Below are 9937 nucleotides of genomic sequence, written 5' to 3' on the forward strand. Positions count from 1 at the left end.
TGCAGTGAATAATCAATTTTGCCATGCATTAAAGGATACATTTTTTAACAATAAATAAATTGTTTATTGATTAGTGATGAAGCCTGGTGTGAATTTACATTATCTTAGCTGATGCTGACAGTGTATGGGCTCTTGTGGTGTAGTGGTAATCTTTCTATCACTGAGCCAAATGGCTGGGATCAAGTCCTATCTCCTCCAGAGGTTTGTAATTATATCCATGAACAGATTCATTAAACAAAATATATACTAAACACAAATGGCAAAGTAACCATCTAACAGATTCAATTGATGATTTACACATTTGTATCACTCTTGGCATTGTAGGGACTGATTACTAGGAAAACATCACTGGTCAAAGACCTCCTAGTCAGAAAAACACCTCTCCACATTTACCCTCTGTCTTCTAATTAGTATAGAAAATTTTGAGATTTGTAGCTCAGGTTGAGGTTCTAGATGTCAGTTTGCTCACTGATCTGGGAGGTTCGTTTCCAGACGTGTCATCAACATACTAGGTAACATCATTGGTGAGCCTCCGGTGAAGCACTGTTATTATGTCTATTTATGTGTTTAGTTTCCTTGGGTTGGTGATGTCATTTCCTGAGTTGGTGATGTCATTTCCTGTTCTTTTTCTCAGAGGGTGGTAGATGGGGTCCAAGTCGATGTGTTTGTTGGTAGAGTTACTCATGGAATGCAAAGCTTCTAGGAATTCTCGTGCATGTCTTTGTTTGGCTCATTATAGGTTAGATGTGTTGTCCCAGTCAAAGTTGTGTTCTTGCTCATCTGTATGTAAGTGTACTAGTAATGTCTTTTTGTGACTAGTTGATGTTCATGTATCCTGGTGGCTAGTTTTCTGCCTGTTTGTCCAATGTAGTATTTGTTACAGTTCGAGCAAGTTATTTTGTAAATTACATTTGTTTTGCTTGTTGTCTGTATAGGGTTTTTTAAGTTCATTAGCTGCTATTTTAGTGTGTTCGTGGGTTTGTGGGCTACCATGATGCCAAGAGGTCAGAATAGTCTGGCAGTCATTTCTGAGATGTTTTTGATGTAGGGGAGACTGGCTAAGGTTTCTGGGTGTGTTTTGTCTGCTTATTTGGGTTTGTTGCTGAGAAATCAGCCTACTGCATTCATTGGCGACCTGTTCTTTTTCAATACACTGTATATGTGATTTTCCTCTGCTCTTCATAGTTCCTCTGTACTGCAGTGTATGGTGGCTCATTGAAATAATGTTCTAATGCAGCTTCTTTTGTGGGTGTTGGAATGATTGTTTCTGTCGTTAAGTAGTTAGTCTGTATGTGTTGTTTTCCCTGAAGGGCTGGTTTGAAGTTCCCCATTGACTGTTCCCTCAACTGTGACATCCAGGAATGGCAGTTTGTTGTTGTTTCCTCCTCTTTCGTGAATTTTATGCCAGTAAGGATTTTATTGATGGCCTTGAAGGTTTCCTCTAATTTGTTTCATTTAGTGATGACAAAGGTGTCATCCACGTAGCGGAACCAAAATTTAGATTGGACGGTTGGCAGAGCTGTTTGTTCGGGTCTCTACATTACTGCCTCTGCTAAGAACCCTGATATCAGAGATCCAATGGTTTGTTTGTAGGTTTTGTTGTTGAAGGTGAATTGGGTGGTAAGGCATAGGTCCACTGGCTTGATGATGTTGTCCTTGATAATGAAGTTGGTGGTGTTTGGTGCATGTGTCTTTAGTTCTTCTAATAATGTAGTCAGTGTTTCTTTCACTAGGTTGGTGTTGAGAGATGTGAACAGGGATGTTACGTCAAAGCAGATCATGATTTCATCCTCTTTTATATTCGTATCTTTGATGGTGTTCAGGAATTCTTGGGTAGACTGAATGGAGTGGTGTGAGTCTTCTATTAAATGTTTTAGTCTTTGGTGTAGTTCCTTGGCTAATCTGTACGTTGGTATTTCAGGTAGTGAGACTATGGGTCTGAGCAGAACTGCTGGTTTGTGAATTTTGGGTAATTTGTAGAAGTGTGGTATGTTGGATCCATCTGGTTTCAATTTTTGGAAGTCAGTCTTGTTTAATTCTCCAGATTTCTGAAATTTTTTGAGTCGGGCTGGGATTTAGTTCTCTAGTTATCTTGTGTGACCTGCAGAAAAAAACTAGACAAACACATGAAAAATAACAAGACAGACAACGCACAAGCATAGATAAAAAAAACCTCATCTGATCGACCCTTAACAGACACTGAAAAAGCTGTCTTAGTAAGAAGATTAAATTACAACTTCCACGATGCGGACAAGAAAGATTTCTTAGCAGCATTAGAAACAACACTGAAAGACAACAAACTCACAGAAGACACCCAGCAAACCATTAGACAGACAGTTGTACCAACATTAAGCAGGAAAATGGAAGGAAACACACTCAATACACAAGAAAGAACAACACAAAAGGACTCAAAAAAGATTTTAAAAACATTGTTTAGTTTTGGAATATAACACCAGTGCTTTACTGGAGGCTCACTGATGATATTACCTAGCATGGTGATGAAACGTCTGAAAACGAACCTTCCAGCTCAGTGAGCAAACTTACATCCAGTCAAGAAAATGGACTGGATTTTCATTTTAAGCTAGCAGAACGTGAGTTTAGGCCATTTCTTGACTTCAGAAACCTGAGCCTGTTGCTCCTGAAAACCCACACTGGCAAGGTTTTCTGAACCCTGAGGCAAATTCAGAGTAATACAGGTGTTGAGGTGAGTTGGTTTGCCCCTCTTGTTCACCGGGGCATCAGTGCAACTCACCAATATTAGTTTTTATGCCTCCTAACCCTCTTCCCTCAACCCACTCACCCACCATGTTCCCTTATCTGCTACCCATTCCCTAGCCACTGCATGCCCTCTCATGGATTCATTGCCCTGCACATGCCTATGCTCCTTCTATGACTCATCATACTCCCTATACCTTCACCTGACTCTTCATATTCCTCATGCCCCCATATAGTCCCTAAGCAGGTGGCAGAGTAAAGAGTGTGGTGCTGGAAAAGCACAGCCGATCAGGTAGCATCCGAGGAGCAGGAGAGTCGACGTTTCAGGCATAAGCCCTTCATCAGGAATGAGGCTTGTGGCTCGGGACTGAGAGATAAATGGGAGGGGGAGTGGGGCTAGGAAAGCGATAGGTGGATAAAGGTGAGGGAGAAGGTGATAGGTCAGAGGGGGCAGTGATGGACAGGTCTGGAAGGCAGTGCTGATTTGGAGGCTTGGGACAGGGAAAATGTGAGGGGAGGAAGACTGAGGAAGTAGGTGGCTCTTTGGTTAGCACTGCTGCCTCACAACCCCAGAGACCCGGGTTCAATTGTAGCCTCAGGTGACTGTCTGTAAGGAGTTTACATGTTCTCCCTATGTTTGTATAGTTTCCTCATGATGCTCCGGTTTCCTCCTCCAATCCAAAGGTGTGCAGGTTAGGTGGATTGGCCATACTAAATTGCCCCATTGTGTCCAGGGATGTGTAAGGTTACATGGGTTAGCCATGGAAAATGGGAAGGGTTACATAAATAGGGTAGGGATATGGGCCTGGATGGGATGCTCTGCAGACGTGATGGGCTGAATAGCCTCTTTCTGCATTGTAGTCATTCTGTCGCCATTCCTCCAGTGTTTAATATTAGCAGGTCTGAAAAACCTTGTCTTTGAAATTGACACTAATAATGAGGTTACTAATAATCTAATAGAGCTATCATTGAAACACATATGCTGAATAAAATACTTTAGATACTGGAAATCTAAAACAGACAGAAATGCTGGAGAAATTCAACAGATCTGGCAGTGTCTGTGGACAAAGAAACAGACTTAAGTTTTCAAATTTAGTATGACTCATGGTTTAACTCTTCTATTGTTTTCTTTAGGGACCATTTCTAGTTGAAAAAATGACTAGGAATTGAAGTTATAAATTTAACATGCATGATTAATTTTACTGTAATCATTGAAAGTTGTTTATGCTGGTTTGCATCATTATGATCCAGAATAAAAGTGTAGTCCCTATAATAATTTGACAAATAATAATTTTAATGTGGGATTGGGAGCAGAGTTCACAGACAAAGTCTTCATTGCAGGACAAATTAACAAACCTGTTAAAATTATTAGATTTTATTAATAGAAGCATTGAGTTAAAGAGAAAGGTCCATAATCTTGATAAATCACTAGTTTCACTGCACCTGCAACATTACGTGCACTTGCAAAATACCACATTTTGGAAGGATGCCAAATTCTTGGAAATGGGGGGAGGTACCTTAAGAGAATGGTTATCAAGAATGAAGAATTTTAGCTACAACTGAGGAACTGTGATCACTGTCCTTAGAATACAAAACATTAAGGAAAAAAATGTATAGATGTACTCACAATCATGAATTGGCTTCATAGCATAAATTGGAAGAAATTGTTTCTACTGGCAGACAAATCACCAGAGAAACAAAACTTAGGTAACTGGCAAAAAAAACTAGCAGGTTAAAAGGAGACGTTGGGTGGAATCTTCTCAGGCCAGCATGATCTGGGCTATGGCGAGAAATTTGGAAGAGTTGTGTGAGATGTTGAACAGGGTCTTTCTTGACATCAGGAGCAATAAGCCACATTTTCCAATGAGATATCCAAATGTAATGATGAGATTCTCAACAGTAAGCAGCGAATTGCCTATTAACTGGAATTTTCACTTATTATCAGCCTTACCTAGACCTTATCTCATCTGTTTAATATGAAGGATCCTGTCCTACCATCCACTGGATTGAAACAAGGCACCGAAAATTCCCAACATAAAATTCAGCGCAAGTACTTGGTGACTCTAGCTCACACTTGTTCCTCTGGATCTTCATCTTGGACACCTAGCACCACCATCACAGGGCACACTCCAGTCCAGCTGCTGTATGCAGACCACATCAACAGATATTAGCATTCAACATATGCCAGCCTCTTTGCACCATCATGACACATCATGATAGTGCACTTTGGAAAGCAATGCAATCTCACGTTGCAATGGCATTAAGAGGACATTTAATCCCCACAGGGGAAAGACACTGAGTTCCAGGATTAGTATAGGCTGCATGCCAGAGTGGCTTGTTTGCTTTCTTAGTGCTCACCAACTTAATATCATTCTTAGATGCTCACAGTATTCCTGCCTTTCTTTGCCTTTTGCACTTTTCCCCCTCAGGCCGAGCTCACAGTATTTCTAGGCGAAAGTGAGGACTGCAGATGCTGAGAGTCAAGTGTGTGGCGCAGGAAAAGCACAGCAGGTCAGGAATTCATTTTGCCCGAAATGTCGATTTTCCTGCTCCTTGGATGCAGCCTGACCTGCTGTGCTTTTCCAGCAATGCACTCTTGACTCACAGCATTTCTGTCTTGACTTGCTTTTTAGTGTAGACAAAGAGCCAGGCAGCTGGTTATGGTGGTCAGCGGTTCTCAGTCAACAAAATGGTCATGTTGCTGCACGGTACCATGATATGTTGTTCTCACACCGGCACCATGTGTCAGCAGTGAATGTACCAATTGCACAATGTGATTCAACCATATTTCAAAGTCCAACAGGCAGAAACGGAAAACAGAAACACTAAGGAAATGTATTTGCAAACGGACAGCAACCCTCGACAAATATCGCGGAGAAACTAAGTCCGACAGATTTCGAAGTACCAACTAACCCGACTGACACCACATGTCCTCAGGCACAACTGAGGTGAAGACTATACTTGACAAACCAGCAGAACTAAAGAAAACGAAAGTACTCAACTGATAGATCCAATATGCGACTAACGGCATCAACTGAGTGGTTACCCCGCAAGAAGTCCCTTACCAAGTTCGGGATACGGCGATGAGTGGTGAGCATCATCCCGAGACCCCAGAGTTCCAATTTAGCCAATAGTGGGATGGTATCAGTGCAGTGTAAGTCTGCATAATAAGGTCTTCTGCATAATAGTGTATTGTTCTGTTACCTTTCTTATATTGCTGTGTTACTTTTTTTCATGTCAATAAAAACAGAGATTATTTTGTCTTTAAACGTCTGTCTGCTTCCTTTTATTGCATCCTGATAAATAAGTCCAGTGTCCAGAACCAGAGGCTGGGAGCAATTCAAACTGCTGAGAAGTCGTGATGGATGGCAGTTAAAGGAAGGGGAGAAAGTCTCAGATACAGTCACATAGATGGGTTAACTCCAGGTAGGGTGAGAGAGGTCGGCACCTAGGGCTGCTGTTTTGCTGTTTTGGAAAATGTAGGGGGTGATGGATTCTCAGGGGAACATATCATGAATAGCCAAGTTTCTGGTATTGAGACTGGCTCTAATGCAACAAGAGGTACGTCAGCTTCCAAGAGACCAATTGTGTTAGGGGATTCTGTAGTCAGAGGTACAGACAGACATTTCTGTGGCTAACAGAGAAAAAGCAGCATGGTGTGTTGTTTCCCTGGTGCCAGGATCAAGGATGTCTCAGAGAGGGTGCAGAATGTTCTCACGGGGGAGGGGCCAGCAGGAGGTAATTGTCCACATTGGAACCAATGACATTGTAAAGGATAAGGTTGAGACTCTGAAGGGAGATTACAGAGAGTTAGGCAGAAATTTAAAAAGGAGGTCCTCAAGGGTAGTAATATCTGGATTACTCCCAGTGCTATGAGCGAGTGAGGGCAGGAATAGGAGGATAGAGCAGATGAATGCATGGCTGAGGAGCTGGTGTATGGGAGAAGGATTCACAGTTTTGATCATTGGAATCTCTTTTGGGGTAGAAGTGACCTGTACAAGAAGGACGGATTGCACCTAAATTGGAAGGGCATTAATATACTGGCAGGGAAATTTGCTAGAACTGCTTGGGAGGATTTAAACTAGTAAGGTGGGGGGTGGGACCCAGGGTGATGGTGAGGAAAGAGATCGATCTGAGATGGGTACAGCTGAGAACAGAAGTGAGTCAAACAGTCAAGGCAGGCAAGGACAAGGTAGGACTAATAAATTAAACTTCAGGGATGGGCAGGACTGGCAGCATTATGTTCCAGGATAAAATGGGAGGATAGAAAGGGAGGAAAGAGAGGAGGGGAAGTGGCATTTTTGATAAGGTATAGCATTACAGCTGTGCTAAGGGAGGATATTCCCAGAAATACATCCAGGGAAGTTATTTGGGTGGAACTGAGAAATAAGAAAGGGATGATCACCTTATTGGGATTGTATTATAGACCCCCCAATAGTCACAGGGAAATTGAGAAACAAACTTGTAAGGAGATCTCAGCTATCTGTAAGAATAATAGAGTAGTTATGGTAGGGGATTTTAACTTTCCAAACATCGACTGGGACTGCCATAGTGTTAAAGGTTTAGATGGAGAGGAATTTCTTAAGTGTGTACAAGACAATTTTCTGATTCAGTATGTGGATGTACCTACTAGAGAAGGTGCAAAACTTGACCTACTCTTCGGAAATAAGGCAGGGCAGGTGACTGAGGTGTCAGTGGGGGAGCACTTTGGGGCCAGTGACCATAATTCTATTCATTTTAAAATAGTGATGGAAAAGGATAGACCAGATCTAAAAGTTGAAGTCCTAAATTGGAGAAAGGCTAATTTTGACGGTATTAGGCAAGAACTTTCGAAAGCTGAGTGGAGGCAGATGTTCGCTGGTAAAGGGACGGCTGGAAAATGGGAAGCCTTCAGAAATGAGATAACAAGAATCCAGAGAAAGTATATTCCTGTCAGGGTGAAAGGAAAGGCTGGTAGGTATAGGGAATGCTGGATGACTAATGAAATTGAGGGTGTGGTTAAGAAAAAGAAGGAAGCATATGTCAAGTATAGACAAGATAGATTGAGTGAATCCTTAGAAGAGTATAAAGAAAGTAGGAGTATACTTAAGAGGGAAATCAGAAGGGCAAAACGGGGACATGAGATAGCTTTAGCAAATAGAATTAAGGAGAATCCAAAGGGTTTTACAAATATATTAAGGACAAAAGGGTAACTAGGGAGAGAATAGGGCCCCTCAAATATCAGCAAGGCAGCTTTTATGTGGAGCCACAGAAAATGGGGGAGATACGAAATGAATATTTTGTATCAGTATTTACTATGGAAAAGGATATGGAAGATATAGACTGAAGGGAAATAGACGGTGACATCTTGCAAAATGTCCAGATTACAGAGGAGGAAGTGCTGGATGTCTTGAAACGGTTAAAAGTGGATAAATCCCCAGGACCTGATCAGGTGTACCTGAGAACTCTGTGGGAAGCTAGAGAAGTGATTGCTGGGCCTCTTGCTGAGATATTTGTATCATCGATAGTCACAGGTGAGGTGCCGGAAGACTGGAGGTTGGCAAACGTGGTGCCATTGTTTAAGAAGGGCGGTAAAGACAAGCCAGGGAACTATAGACCGGTGAGCCTGACCTCAGCGGTGGGCAAGTTGTTCGAGGGAATCCTGAGGGACAGGATGTACATGTATTTGGAAAGGCAAGGACTGATTCGGGATAGTCAACATGGCTTTGTGCGTAGGAAATCATGTCTCACAAACTTGATTGAGTTTTTTGAAGAAGTAACAAAGAAGATTGATGAGGGCAGAGCAGAAGATGTGATCTATTTGGACTTCAGTAAGGCATTCGACAAGGTTCCCCATGGGAGACTGATTAGCAAGGTTAGATCTCATGGAAAGCAGGGAGAACTAGCCATTTGGATATAGAACTGGCTCAAAGGTAGAAGACAGAGGGTGGTGGTGGAGGGTTGTTTTTCAGACTGGAGGCCTGTGACCAGTGGAGTGCCACAAGGATCGGTGCTGGGCCCTCTACTTTTTGTCATTTACATAAATGATTTGGATGTGAGCATAAGACGTACAGTTAGTAAGTTTGCAGATTACCCCAAAATTGGAGGTGTAGCGGACAGCGAAGAGAGTTATCTCAGATTACAACAGGATCTTGACCAGATAGGCCAATGGGCTGAGAAGTGACAGATGGAGTTTAATTCAGATAAATGCGAGGTGCTGCATTTTGGGAAAGCAAATCTTAGCAGGACTTATTCACTTAATGGTAAGGTCCTAGGGAGTGTGGCTGAACAAAGAGACCTTGGACTGCAGGTTCATAGCTCCTTGAAAGTGGAGTGGCAGATAGGTAAGATAGTGAAGAAGGCGTTTGGTATGCTTTCCTTTATTGGTCAGAGTATTGAGTACAGGAGTTGGGAGGTCATGTTGCAGCTGTACAGGACATTGGTTAGGCCACTGTTGCAATATTGCGTGCATTTCTGGTCTCCTTCCTATCAGAAAGATGTTGTGAAACTTGAAAGTGTTCAGAAAAGATTTACAAGGATGTTGCCAGGGTTGGGGGATCTGATCTACAGGGAGAGGCTGAACAGGCTGGGGCTGTTTTCCCTGGAGCGTTGGAGGCTGAGAGGTGACCTTATAGATGTTTACAAAATTATGAGGGGCATGGATAGGATAAATAGTTACAGCCTTTTCCCTGGGGTCGGGAAGTCCAGAACTAGAGGGCATAGGTTTAGGGTGAGAGGGGAAAGGTATAAAAGCAACCTAAGGGGCAACGTTTTCATGCTGAGGGTGGTATGTGTATGGAATGAGCTGCCGGAGGATGTGGTGGAGGCTGGTACAATTGCAACATTTAAGAGGCATTTGGATGGGTATTTGAATAGGAAGGGTTTGGAGGGATATGGGCCAGGTGCTGGCAGGTGGGACTAGATTGGGTTGGGATGTCTGGTCGGCATAGTCGGGTTGGACCGAAGGGTCTGTTTCCATGCCGTACATCTCTATGACTCTATGACTCTAAGTCAGAAGTAAACAGTCAGAAAACCAGAATTCCTACAACGCGGAGAGGTTATTTTCCATTGTCAGAGAGGCTAGAACCAGAGGGCATAAGTTCAGAATAAGGGATCACCCAGTTAGAACAGAGGAGGATTACTTTTTCTGAAGGAGTCATGAATCTGTGGATTTCATTGCTGCAGAAGCTTATTGAGGCCATGCATTTCAATATATTTGAGGCTGAGGTAGACAGATTTCTAA

The sequence above is a fragment of the Chiloscyllium punctatum genome, chromosome 12 (genome assembly GCF_047496795.1).
Source record: "Chiloscyllium punctatum isolate Juve2018m chromosome 12, sChiPun1.3, whole genome shotgun sequence".
NCBI lineage: Eukaryota > Metazoa > Chordata > Chondrichthyes > Orectolobiformes > Hemiscylliidae > Chiloscyllium > Chiloscyllium punctatum.